Raw genomic sequence first — 14,228 nt, 5'->3', positions numbered from 1 at the left:
GTAAAGCACTATGGAGCGGTATATAAGTCAAAATGCTAGTGGTAGTGCTCTACTTTTCCTCTCCCTCCCTCCCTCCCTCCATCCTTCCTTCCTTCCTTCCTTCCTTCCTTCCTTCATTTCATGGTGCTCAATGGTTAGAATGCAGTATTGCAAGCTAACTACAGGCTAACTCTGCCCACTGCCAGGAGTTTGATCCTGACCGGCTGAAGGTTGACTCAGCCTTCCATCCTTCCGAGCTCAGTAAAATGAAGACCCAGATTGTTGGGGGGGCAAGATGCTGACTCTGTAAATTGCTTAGAGAGGGCCGTAAAGCACTACGGAGCAGTATATAAATCAAAATGCTAGTAGTAGTGCTCTACCTTTTCTCTTCCCCCTCCCTCCCTCTCTTCCTTCCTTCCATGGTGCTCAATAGTTAGAATGCAGTATTGCAGGCTAACTACAGGCTAACTCTGCCCACTGCCAGGAGTTCGATCCTGACCGGCTGAAGATTGACTCATCCATCCTTCCGAGGTCGGTAAACGGAGGATTGTTGGGGAACAATATGCTGACTCTGTAAACCGCTTAGAGAGGGCTGTAAAGCAATGCAAAGCGGTATATAAGTCTAAATGCTATTGCTATATGTATACACACACACACACACACAAACACACACATCATTTTTATAATCCATCAGCAACATTTCACTAAGCTGAGGACTTCCTGCACTGTAAGCCACCGTAGAAAGGGTAAACGTGTCGCAACGGAAAGGCCTTCAGACCACTTTCAGTTTCATTCTGACTGGGTGTAACTCCAGGATGCAGAAGCAGAAAGCATTTTGGCGGCTGTTTGCATATTACTGAATCCAAATCACGCGAAGTATTAGTAACGCTTTATAAAGCCTTAGCAAGGCCACACCTGGAACACTGCACCCAGTTTTTTGGCCAGCACATTACAAAAAAAAAAATGTTGAGACTTTGGAAAGAGTCCAGAGAAGAACCACTGATTAAAGGCCTGGAGATTAAAACAAGATGAAGAACAAAGTTGCAGGATTTGGGTTTGGCTAGTCTAGAGAAAAGAAGAACTAGGGGGGACATGATAGCAGTGTTCCAGTATTTGGGAGGCTGCTACAAGGAGGAGGAGGTCAACTTATTCTCCAAAGCCCCCGAGGACAGGACAAGATGCAGCAGATGGAAACTTATCAAGGAGGGATCCAGCCCAGAACTATGATATGATAGCACCATTCCAATATTTGAGGGGCTCCTACAGAGACGAGGGAATCAAACTATTTCCCAAAGCTCCAGAAGTCAGGACAAGAAGCAACGGATGAAAACTACTCAAGGAGAGAAGCAACCTGGAATTAAGGAGAAACTTCCTAACAGTGAGAACAACTAACCAGTGGAACAGAAGTTGCCTTCAGACATTGTGGTTGTTTCATCACTTGAGGTTTTTAAGGAGAGACTGGACAGCCCCTTGTCTGAAATGGTATAAGGTCTCCTGCTTGAGCAAGGGGCTGGACTAGAAGACCTCCAAGGTCCCTTCCAGCTGATCCTGATACTTTAGGGTGTAAGTTGATCCAGGCAGGCCACCTCCAAAGCTTAGAGGCTTCAAAGTTTGTGCTCTTGAGTGAATCCACAACACGTCCACGTCAAAGACTAATTTCCCCCAAGACTCGTTCTTTGCATTCATTGTCTTCAAGACGAGAAACATAGCAGCTTTGAAACAGCTGCTGGTTTCCACCTAGCAGATGGCTGATCTGGGCAGTTGGGAAAAAATGAATGGCTTCCCTTGGTTTTGAGTGCAACAATAAAGTTGCCGTGGCATATGGTTCGTGGCACCCTTGCCTCTGACACAGAGAAATTAGACGCTCTGTAAAAAAAAAAGAAGAAGAAGAACAATACTAAAAGTCTGTTGGCAACTGTTCCTGGCACCAAGGAGGTGGTTTGCACCTAGGTGGAGCTGAGAGAGAGAGAGCAAACAAATAATTTGAAGAAGTAATAACGAGCAGCTGTTTGGGTGGGAAAAATGAAATGCAAGCTGGGCCCTCCAAATAAAAGCACAACGATACGGGTGTAAAAATTAAAATCAGCGGAAATGCAAGTAGCTTACGGTAATGACAGTTCAGCCAATAGAATTATAAAAGGTTGTTCTCCTTTCTAGCCAGTTCCAATTTCTGACTTCTTCTTCTTCTTTACTTCCTCTTTTACCACTTTGGGTATCGAGGGAATTTCTGAGTTATTTTTAAAAATGGCCACAATCCAGTTGCCATCCAACATCTGGGTGTTCATATATAGAATTGCAATGCAACACACCATCTTTATTGGGCCTTTCTCCCTTCCTTCCTTCCTTCCTTCCTTCCTTCCTTCCTTCCTTCCTTCCTTCCTTCCTTTTATATAGCTAGATTCATTTCTTTCTGATTCCATTCTTCCTGATTCCCTTCCTTCCTTTTATATAGTTAGATTCATTTCTTTCTGATTCCTTCCTTCCTGATTCGTCTTTCCTTCCTTCCTTCCTTCCTTCCTTCCTTCCTTCCTTCCTTCCTTCCTTCCTTCCATATAGCTAGATTCCTTCCTTCCTGATTCCTTCCTTCCTTCCTCCCTCCCTTTCATATAGCTAGATTCCTTCCTTCCTTCCTTCCTTCCTTCCTTCCTTCCTTCCTTCCTTCCTTCCTTCCTTCCTTCCTTCCTTCCTTCCTTTCATATAGCTAGATTCCTTCCTTCCTTTTCATATAGTCCTTCTTTTCTCCTTCCTTCCTTCCATTGGAAGAAAAGTCTTCATCATGGTTCAGTCCAAGCTGGGAATAAACAACATGGCGACTGCTTTAGAAAGAAGGTTGCAGTTTATTGAAGAGGAGAGCCAGACAGAAAGATGGCTCTGGAAGAAAAAAGGGGAGAGCACATGTAGGGAGTGGGGTTTTATACCCTCTGGAGCCTTTTGTTTGGAGTTTTTCCTGTGTCGTGAACTTTGACCTGAATCTGAGTGGGCCTTTTTGGTATTCTGATGGTGATGGGTTAATCTTATTATGTCCAAAGGTCATATCCTGCTTCCCTGGGGCTGGGGCTAATGACTCTTAGAGTTTGGATGGGGTATGTAGATTTTAGGTCTTCTTAATCTCCTAGCTCCCTGGATCTACATCTGCATCTCTATAGAGCTGGTTTCTGCTTGGGGAAGGGAGACTTGGGGCTATTAAGAAAAACTGGGCATGCTTTCCTGCCTCTTTAAAATCCTTGGAGGAAATATATTTTTCTGCCCTTTTAATATTTCCTTCTCTGGGGAGGCTGGCTTCCCACATGACTTTAGCAGATAAAATAGTATGCAGTGAGATTTTGGTGAACTCCCTGTCTATCGAGCCACACCCAACCGAGGCCCAATGAAATGGATATCCTTGCTCCATCCATCTGCAGGACTCCAGCTAGTATTTTGCAACTGTAGAAGACTCCAGTCTCCAGAGAGACTGAGATCATTGCAAGCCAATGAAGCCGATTGTTGTCCTGGTTTTCTCTCCGCCTTTGGCTGATCCAACTCAGGGTCCTATCTTGGGATAAATACCAGTATAAAGAGTCCAACTCACGTGTCTTTTTTTATTTTGAAACATAGCGAAGAGATTGCTAAAGACGTAACTTGGGACTCGCTGATGGTTTTTTTTTAAACACTTGTTGATTTTACCCGACGATTGTCAGGATCGGATTTCAAAGGGAAGGACAAATAAAAATTCACGGATAAATTAAAAAAATACACAAATGGTGCGCTCTTCAATAGGTTTTCCACCCCAATTTATTCCAGGGGAGGGTGACTTCTTTTAAGCTTATATAAAAGCCTCCCCCCTTTTAAAGAGTTGATAATCTGACACCTAGGAACAGTGGGAAAATATCAGTGGACTTCCTTATGTTATAGATAATTAGCTAGGTTTTGCCCAGATCTGAAAATTTACCCATCTAATTTTTTTCCTCCAAAGGATATATAGTCCAAACACCATACAAGGATATTTAGAAAATTTACATTCTTTTTCTACCTGAGATTCCCATTTAATGATATAAAGCCGGAAAAAGTTAATGAGAGGTTGCAAAGTAAAATCTCTATTTTTTTTTAAAAAAGCAAAAACAGTCCACAAGATTGTCATTATCTGTGCCACCAAACTACCACACAAGTCTTCAAGCCGAGCATAAACAGAAATTCTAGACAAAACAATCCAAGCTGTAAACAACACCCCAATTCAATGAAATACCAACTCAGTCAAACAAACAAGTAAACAGCAGCCTAACCAAGAAGCCACCACACTACATTTAGGCAAGAAAAACCAAATGTGCAGGTATAGTATAGGGCAGTGGTTCTCAACCTTTTTAATGCCGCGACCCCCAACCGATCGTAAGTCGAGGACTACCCAACCGGTTGTAAGTCGAGGACTTTCCCTGCCCGGGAGCGCCGCGCATGCGTGGTGCCGCCTCCTGCACCGGCCGAGGCGTAGCTGGCAAGGGGCAGCGACGGCCCAGGGCGACCACCAGCTGGGCCACCAGCTGGCCCAGCCCAAGGGAGGTAAGGCACCCGCCGGGCCCCACGCATGCCAGCAACCCTCCCTGCGCCCGCCGGCCTCCCACCTACCACCCCTGGCCCTCTTTTACTTACATTTTTAGTAGTTGCTCAGCAGGGAGGGGTGGAAGCGTCCAGACAGTTCGCCTTCGCTGCAGACAACTTGCAGCACCGTTTGCAGACTGGGGCTTTTGGCGGGCTCAGCAGGGCAGAGACAGCCTGGACAATTCCTATTGGCTTTTGAAAGCCAATAGAATTAGACTCTATTCAAGAGAGTCTATTCTATTGGCTTTCAAAAGCCCACAGAATAAAAGGGAGTAGCACAGCTAAGGAAAAGGGGGAAAAACGGCGGACTGCGTTGTTTGGCAACCCCCGTGAAATGGTCGTTCGACCCCAAATGGGGTCACGACCCACAGGTTGAGAACTGCTGGTATAGGGGGTACCTTGCTCAATAGTAGCAACTGTGAGAGGGATCTCGAAGTCCTAGTGGACAATCACTTAAATATGAGCCAGCAGTGTGATGCAGCTGCCCAAAAAGCCAACACAGTGCTAGGCTGCATTAACAGAGGGATAGAATCAAAATCAAGTGAAGTGTTAATACCACTTTACAAGGCCTTGATAAGGCTACATTTGGAATACTGCATCCAGTTTTGGTCATCACGGTGTAAAAAAGATGTTGAGACTCTAGAAAGAGTGCAGAGAAGAGCAACAAAGATAATCAGAGGACTGGAGGCTAAAATATATGAGAATGGTTGTTGGAATTGAGTGTGTCTAGTTTAATGAAGAGAAGGACGAGGGGGAACATGATAGCAGTGTTCCAATATCTCAGGGGCTGCCCCAAAGAAGAGGGAGTGAAGCTATTCTCCAAAGCCCCTGAAGGCAGGACAAGAAGCAACAAATGGAAACTCATCAAGGAGAGAAGCAACCTAGAACTAAGGAGAAATTTCCTGACAGTGAGAACAGTTAACCAATGGAACAACCTGCCTCCAGAAGCAGTGAATGCTCCAACACTGGAAGTTTTTAAGAAGAGACTGGACAGCCATTTGTCCGAAATGGTATAGGGTTTCCTGCCTGAGCAGGGGGTTGGACTAGATGACCTCCAAAGGTGGGTCCTGTCTGAATATTCAGCAGAGTGTGGTGGGTGCAGTTTAATGGAGGATATTTTTTATTTTTCCTCCCAGGTGTAAACTCTTCTGTCGGTGGCTTTGAAGTTTTGTGCACACCTGTGTCGATCCCAAAGAAAGGGAGGCGAGTCTTTCCACACCCATGTTCAAACATAAAATACGCCCTCCGGTATCTTTTTCAAAGTCAAATCCATACCTGTTGAGGTTCTTCTGGAGTTAACCCTTTGATCGGAACGAAGCACCCCTAACCCAACAAGGAAAGGAAGAATGTTTTCATTTTTAAACATCTTACAGCTCCACTGCTTGTAGGGCCTGATGGAACCGAATCATTATAAGAATAATTTTCTATGCTTGTGCAAAGAAACATACAACTATATTGGAATAAAATGACTCAATCTATCGTTTGTTTTATCTATCTACCTTCCTACCTACCTGTCTGTCTATCTATCTGCCTGCCTGCCTGCCTCTCTCTCTCTCTCTCTCTCTCTCTCTCTCCCTACCTACCCACCTACCTACCTATCTACCTACCTACATATCTATCTATCTATCTATCTATCTATCTATCTATCTATCTATCTATCTATCTATCTATCTATCTATCTATCTATCTATCTCTACCCTACCTACCTCTCTCTCCTTACCTACCTACCTACCTATCTATCTATCTATCTATCTATCTATCTATCTATCTATCTATCTATCTATCTATCTATCTATCTATCTATCTCTACCCTACCTACCTCTCTCTCTCTCCTTACCTACCTACCTACCTTCCTACCTACCTACCTATCTATCTATCTATCTATCTATCTATCTATCTATCTATCTGTAAAACTCATAGGCCTCCCATTTGACCTCAAGGTAACTCTGGGAGGCTTACAATCATAAAAATAAAACTACATAAATTAAAAACATCAATAAGTCAATACACAATCCAAAACGCTTATTGAGGACATGTTCAAAAAAATGTCAGCTATCAATTATCAGTTCATGAGCCTGTTGACACACATGTATACACACACACACACACACACGTATGAATTCCTCAAGAAGACTCAAAGAAATGCCAACTTTTGAGAGAAATTAATTGCTGAAATCCATCCGTCAGGATAAAGCTTATAGATGCAATTCAACAATAGCTTTGACTACTGGCGTAGTAGGATACTTGTGGGAGGGGAGAAAACCCAACAACCTTAACATGCATGTAAGATGATGCAAAGATCAAAAGGTTTAATCCTATAATATAATGTAACAGACATTTGAGAAATTCCCACTGGAGGGCAAAAAGCAAATTTTATCTATTGAGCTGTTACTTTTTAATGACCTCTTGTGGGATTTTGGTCTGCTTGTCTGGAGCCTAGAGGCCAATTTACAGTAGGCAGACATATTTTTCTGGGTGTTTAGTGCTCTTTTTCGACTAACAGCAGGCAGAAGAATTGCAGGTCCCTTCCTCCCATTCATAATAATAATAATAATAATAGTAGTAAAGTTGGAAGGGACCTTGGAGGTCATCTAGTCCAACCCCCTGCTTGGGCAGGAAACCCTACACCATTTCGGACAAATGGCTGTCCAGTCTCTTCTTAAAAACTTCCAGTGTTGGAGCATTCACCGCTTCTGGAGGCAGGTTGTTCCACTGGTTAATTGTTCTCATTCAATCTGCTCTGGCCTTTCTTTCAAATGACAATTAAATCTTAATGGGAGGTGTGGTGTTTTGATATTGGCTTAGATACGAAGGATGGGTACAAGCAAATGTGTGCGGAACACCCCCCCCCCCCAGCTTTCCTTATACAATCTACCATTTTTTCTTTTTCTTTTTTTATTTTTGCCTGAATGCATATTCTTCATGCATGTCACTTCAAGCAGTCACTAAATGAAGTGTTGTAAATTGAGGACTGCCTGCAGAAAACCTTTGTGATCTCTTTCTCACCCTTAATAAAATCAAGAGGCGGTTATTTTAAGTCTCTTTCTCGTGCCCTTTTCTTTCTTGGGACGAAGCCATCTCGTTTACTTTCCGATAGCCGGCCGTTCTTGTGTTTCTTCTTCAAGGTTATCTCCTAATTCTTCTGCAGGGTGCCAGATAAGATACTTAGGAGAGGAGATTTGATGGAAGCTTATCCAATTACGCCTGGCGAAGAAATTAAACCTAAGGACGAGGCTTCCTTCCTTCCGAGAAAATGAGAGGTAGAGACCGTCGGATGAAATGGACCACGTGGAAACTTAAAACAGGTAAGAAGAAACGATTCCTCCCGCCACATATATTCACCCTACGGAATATTCTGCAACAGGATGCGAAGCTGGCTACTAGCTTAGCTTGAAAAAAGAGGACTAGAGGGGATTTCTAGAACGCAGGTGTGTTAATGTCGCCGAGGCTTCCTGAGGGCCAGGAAAAAAAGGAAATATCTCCTTTCAGACAGAAGGACAATCTGTCCGGTCCTCAAAAGAGTATTGAAGGAGCAACGGGAGAGGATGTCTGCCTCTATTTCAGACATGTCAAACACAAGGCCCAGGGCCCCCGGATGCGGCCCGCGAAGTGGTTTCATGTGGCCCGCGAAGCCATCCTGGAAACAGTGAGGGAACGGTCCCCGCTACCTTGGTCCTGGTCTAAGCCAGCCGGGAGCCAATGTACAATTTTGTGGTGGCCATCTATGCTGAAACGCATTCAGTCTTAGCTCCACAAGGCCATCTGGAAACAGCGAGGAACCGGTCCCTGACGTGTCGGCCCCGTCCCCTGGGTGCATGCCGGGGAGGGGTCACCGTTTGTGAGGAATGAAGAAATGGACCATCGCCTGGAAGTGGCCAGCAAATGGCCCTCGCCTACTTCCCATATCCGGCTTGATGGGTTCTGCCCAGGTCCCACCCTCTTCTGCCAGAGACCCTCAGATCTGTCCCACTCCTGCCCAGGCCCCCAAAGGCACCCTTGACGCGAATGATGTAGAGCTGGCCATGCCCACCCAGGAGGCCACACCCACTCCATCCACGCCCACCCAGCAGGCCGCACCCCCTGGCTCCCCCCGAGGGCAACCGCAATGCTGATGCGGCCCTCAATGAAATTGAGATTGACACCCCTGTTCTAAACTAATGGTCAGCACCTGGTTAGAGTTAGATACGGATCAACAGAATTTAAGGGAGGTTGCCATTAGTTCGCTTGTGGCTACGCAGGGATTCTAGGCTGATTCCTCTTTTCACCCCTCCCCCCAGGTTCTGCCATTCTTTCTGCTACAATTTAAAAAAAATCCTTTTTATGATACCCCTGCTCTATTTCCTACGGGTGGGCTTTTTAGATGTAGTCCCAGAAATTTTTAAGGCATCAAGGGACGGAGAAATAGCACTGGAACGCTAGCGATAGTAGCAGGAATATTAGGGAGATAACTGTAGAAATGCTGAAGTTTTCATTTTTAAAGGCAATTAAAGATGCAGTTTAATGCATTTCTCGGACTTGTCATAAAGCAGATTTTAAGAAATGCAGGGAAATGAGGGGAGCATAAGCCTTGGGCATAGCAGAAGGCTCTCGGTGGAAGAAATGGAAAACTTAGGCTATAATCCAGAATCCTCATCGCTGTGAGGATTAACTTATTTTTTTTTTACCTTTTTTTTAATAAAAAGTTTTTTATTTTCCATTTATTCATACAAAATACAATTCAATTAAAATACATTCCTAACCATTGGTACCGCCTGCCCATTCCCCCCCAGGCCGCGTCCACCCTCTCTAATCCTTCCCTACTTCCCTCCTCTTTCTCTCCTCCCCTCCTACTCTCCTCCCCTCCCCTTCTCCTCTAACCATCCTACTTCTTCCCTACTCCTTCCTCCCCTCTCATCCCTCTCACACACATGAACGCAGCATAGGGGAAATGCCCAAGCGTTTACCATGACTATATTATCACTACCCACCCACTCACCCACCCACCCACCTTCAACCCTCCCCCCCTCACTTCCCAGAGCAGAGTACAGGGTTATTAATAAGAAAGTTAACAATAATAAAAAAGAAAAAAAAACAACTTAACTTAATTTTTGAGGCAACTGTAAGATAGAGAGAGAGAGAGTTGCAATATTTCTAAAAGATGTTTGGAAATTGGCAAGACTCTAATAAAAATGTTCTACTGGAAATAGTTCTGACCTATAGTTCAAACTATGCAATGAAAATGATGAACTACAGTTCAGTCAGAATAGAGCTGGAAGGGATCTTGGAGATCTTCTAGACCAGTGGTTCTCAACCTGTGGGTTGGGACCCCATTTGGGGTCGAACGACCATTTCACGGTGGTCGCCAAACAAGGCTGTCCGCCATTTTTTCCCCTTTTCTTTGGCCACGCCCCTGGCACCCGGTGATGTATAAGTGGTTGGGGGTCACCACAACATGGGGAACTGTATTATGGGGTCGCGGCATTAGAAAGGTTGAGAACCACTGTTCTAGACCAACCCTAGCTCAGGCGGGAAACCCTAGACCATTTCAGACAAATGGCTGTCCAGTCTCTTCTTAAAAACTTCCAGTGCTGGAGCACTCACAGCTTCTGGAGACAAGGAGTTCTACAGGGTTAATTGTTCTAATAGAATAGAATAGAGCTGGCAGGGACCTTGGAGGTCTTCTAGTCCAGCCCCCTGCTCAGGCAGGAAACCCTATACCATTTTGGACAAATGGCTGTTTAGTCTCTTCTTAAAAACTTCCAGTGTTGGAGCATTCACAGCTTCTGGAGGCAGATTGTTCCACTGATTAATTGTTCTCACTGTCAGGAAGTTTCTCCTTAGTTCTAGGTTGCTTCTCTCCTTGATTAGTTTCCATCCATTGCTTCTTGTCCTGCCCTCTGATGCTTTGGAGAATAATTTGACCCCCTCTTCTTTGTGGCAGCCCCTCAAATACTGAAACACTGCTATCATGTCACCCCTGTTTCTTCTTTTCTTTAGATTAGCTGCCACACCCAGTTCCCGCGACCGTTCTCCATAGGTTTTAGTCTCCAGGCCTTTACTCATCCTAGTTGCTCTTCTCTGCACCTTTTCCAAAGTCTCAATGTAATGTGGTGACCCATATACAGATAAACAACTTTGAATTTCATGCATTATCTTGGCTCACAAATGAAAAAGAATGCCTCTGAGTACTTCAGGACAAGAAGCAACGGGTGGAAATTAATCAAAGAGAGAAGCAACCTAACTTCCTGACAGTTAGAACAATTAACCAGTGGAACAACCTGCCTCCAGAAGCGGGTTGGACTAGATGACTCCAAGGTCCCTTCCAACTTGATGATGATGATGATGGATCATCGCACAGTCAGCCAGATGTTCAGACTGGATTTGGCATTTTGTCTACCTATCGAGTCCTTCCCAAGGATCTGAGATAGGCAGATGTGAATGTTTGATGGTATTACAGATATTGTTGCAGGATGGAAGCAGTTCCTTTTGCAATTGACTAATGGCGAATTTGTCAATGCCAACGGTGTTCAAGTGGTGCTCCAGTTGTTTTGGTATTGCACCCAAGACACCTATTACTATTGGTACTACCCTTGCTTGCTTTTGCCACAGTCTTTCTATTTCTATTTGTAGGTCTTTGTATTTTGTTATCTTCTCCAGTTCTTTCTCGTCTATTCTGCTGTTGTTGTTGTTGTTGTTGTTGTTGTTGTTATTATTATTATTATTATTACTACTACTACTACTACTACTACAAAGTCTAATATTCAGAATACACATCTTATCTATTTGAATATATTAGGCCCTTTTCTTTAGGCAAAACACAGGTGGTCCTTCAACCACACCACGGTGGCTTGTCACCTTGACTTTTCTGACCAGACAGGGTGGATGCTCTGCATCAGCTCAAATGCTCCAAAAGTTTGTAAATGCAGGAGCATATCTTCTCCCCCACATCTTGTGCGCGCGTGAATTGTGGCTCGGAAGAGAAACATAGGGTCTGCTACCAAAGTTTAGACTTTCCTGCCCCAAATATTTGACAGAGCTTGTTAGCTTCAGAGTGTGTCGTGTTTATTTTTAAAACCCAGACTCTTTTCAGCTTTGGCAAAACAGCATTAAGCAGAGAATTCCAAGTGATCTTTGTCGCGCTCTGTTTCCTTAACAACCTGCAAACACGACGTTCACTCCCCATCATCCAGAAAGAAAGCAATGCCAAGTTGTAGTTACCCATGGCCTAAAATCTAACCCCAGAGAGCTATGCATACAGTACAGTACAATAAAACCTCATTCCTGTTAGCCAATCTTTCTCGTTCCTTGCTTGTGGGTTTGCAGACAACTTGGTTTATTTAAACTTGGTACTAAAATGTGGTAAGACCTGGCAAGTACAAGAGAGTTTACTGTGATTTTAATATTACTAAAATCCAGATTTTAGTTCAGGGCAATTATGCTGTTCAATTGGAAGTCTATGGATATTCCCAGTTACCCAGGTCATGGTGGTCCCATGTTTTCCTTGCTAACCTTTATTGTCTTTTTTTTTTACTGTGGGCACAACGGCACACATCAAAAATGAAATGTAGTTGTCCGCTCTCAAAATGAAACACATACATGATGCACACCTAAACATACTATATATAGCCTATGTATAGACCCACACTCCTATATATACATAGCAAATAAATATTAAATATTGTCCATCTTGAATGTATAACGGAAGGAGGAAGCTTGAGAGTTCGCAAGGTTGATGCTGTATGGAATGAAACTATGGCTGAATCGGGATGTTCTGCTACGGATACCACGGAGACTCCTCCCAGAAGGTAGCAAGAAAAACAGGGCGTGAAGAGGATGTGTAGTGTCCCAAATAATCTTACGGACCTTGCTCAAGCAACGCTTCTGTGCTATGTCCTGGATGGGAGGGAGGGAGCTGCCAATGATCTTTTCTGCTGTCCTCACCACTCTCTGCACCGCCTTCTTGTCTGAAGCAGGGATGCTTCCAAACCAGACTGTGATGCTGTATGACGGGATTTCTGCATTTATAGTACCCATGTACTTGCACTAACATTATCCACTGGGTATCCACATATTATCTAACATGAAACATAGCCAACCTGCATAACCCATGCCTTGCTTAAACTGAATGCTTCTTGTTAACAGGTTTACGACATTCCTTAAAGGGATATGTTACGCCTAGCCACACATTTTGTGGAATTGTCAATTCAGCCCAACTGCACTTGTGGTTAAGAGAGCTATTCTTGTTTCATATTCGTATTTCCTAATTACAAGGGGAAATGTTAACAAACAGGCTGTTAATTCTTCTATTATAAAGGAGCGCTCCAGGAGAAAGTGATTTCTGACAGTTTTTATATCACCCACAACTGTTTGCTGATGTAAAGCAAATATGGATGCCGGGTAAATCTTGGAACCTCAGTAAAATATGTGCTCCAAATGTGTATCCACCTTTTGGCTCGGTCACAGCTCTTTGATTCTCGTGAGGAACACACAGTACTCATCGTGTGGTCTATATTTAACTCATTAAGGAGGTCTGAGGCAGTCATCTCTTTTGAATCATACGGGATGAACCTGATTACTAAGACCAGGATGGCTCTGGGTCAATTGAAGGTGGAACCCATCCTGTTCCCAGCTCTTAAACATGTGCTAGGAATTGGATGTGACATGCAGCTGCTATTTTCATGACTGCAACTATGACGCGTATCTAGACCGGCTCTGATCCGAACTCATGGAAAGCTTGTTTGTTGTTGTTCAGCCACTAAGTTGTGTCTGACTCTTTGTGGCCTCATGGACCATAGCAAGCCAGCTCTCCTGTCCTCCACTGTCTCCCAGAGTTTGCCCAAATTCATGTTTGTTGTGTCGATGACGCTATCTATTTAACCATCTTCTCCTCTGCCGTCTCCTTTTTTCTGCCTTCCGTCTTTCCCAATATCAGAGTCTTTTCCATGGAGTCTCTTCTCTTCTCATTAAGTGGCCAAAATATTTGAGCTTCAGTTTGAGTTTCTATTTAGCACTATTTGAATTGTCTGGAAGATGAATGAACGAACGAACCTTTATTATCAAAGTATAACATGTATACAGGGAGATTGGCTGGGCCTCCCTCCGTGCCCCCTCCACCACAACTCACAGTGACTACAACCTCACCAACTTATTACACCCTGTGAGCTGTGAGAAAACAAATCAAACAACGAAGTAGGTAGTGTTGACAAAAAAAAAAAAAGAAAAACACAAACAACAATCAGGAGATACAGGAAACACCCCCATGGACAGGCATAAAAATCTTAAATGCTTATATACAAATGCTCAAAGTTTGGGGAACAAACAGGGCAAACTAGAAGCAATAGTACACGAGGGAGGGTATGACATAGTTGGCATAACAGAAACCTGGTGGGACAAACCCTTTAAATGGAATGGACTGATAGATGGTTACAAATTGTTCAAAAGAAACAGGTCTACAAAAAGAGGAGGGGAAGTTGCACTATTTGTAAGAGAACACTACATATCTGCAGAAATGCACATGATCCAAGACAAAATCTCTCCAGAATGTATAAACGTCAATATAAAAGAGAAAAAAAGTGACATTGCCATAGGTGTATATTACAGGCCACCCACCCAACCAGAAGAAATAGATGAAGTCCCACAAGTCATAAAAGGGCCAAGTTTGAAGACCCCTACTCTAAAGGTTGACTTAGAAGAGCAGCTGC

At 43.8% G+C, this 14,228-nt stretch overlaps 1 long non-coding RNA gene across 1 annotated transcript in view; it reads left to right on the top strand.

Annotated features, from left to right (window-relative positions):
• Nucleotides 1-14,228, top strand: part of LOC120309882 — a 71,910-nt gene that overhangs the window by 44,969 nt on the left and 12,713 nt on the right. Inside the window, exon 3 of the long non-coding RNA XR_005557221.1 lies at nucleotides 7,697-7,853. This is a non-coding gene — a long non-coding RNA (uncharacterized LOC120309882). The remainder of the gene's footprint in view (nucleotides 1-7,696; nucleotides 7,854-14,228) is intronic.

The sequence above is a fragment of the Crotalus tigris genome, unplaced genomic scaffold (assembly GCF_016545835.1).
Source record: "Crotalus tigris isolate CLP2741 ecotype Arizona unplaced genomic scaffold, ASM1654583v1 scf7180000017559.9942113025:1136094, whole genome shotgun sequence".
In the NCBI taxonomy this organism is placed as follows: Eukaryota; Metazoa; Chordata; class Lepidosauria; order Squamata; family Viperidae; genus Crotalus; species Crotalus tigris.
This window is presented reverse-complemented; position numbering and strand designations above follow the sequence as displayed.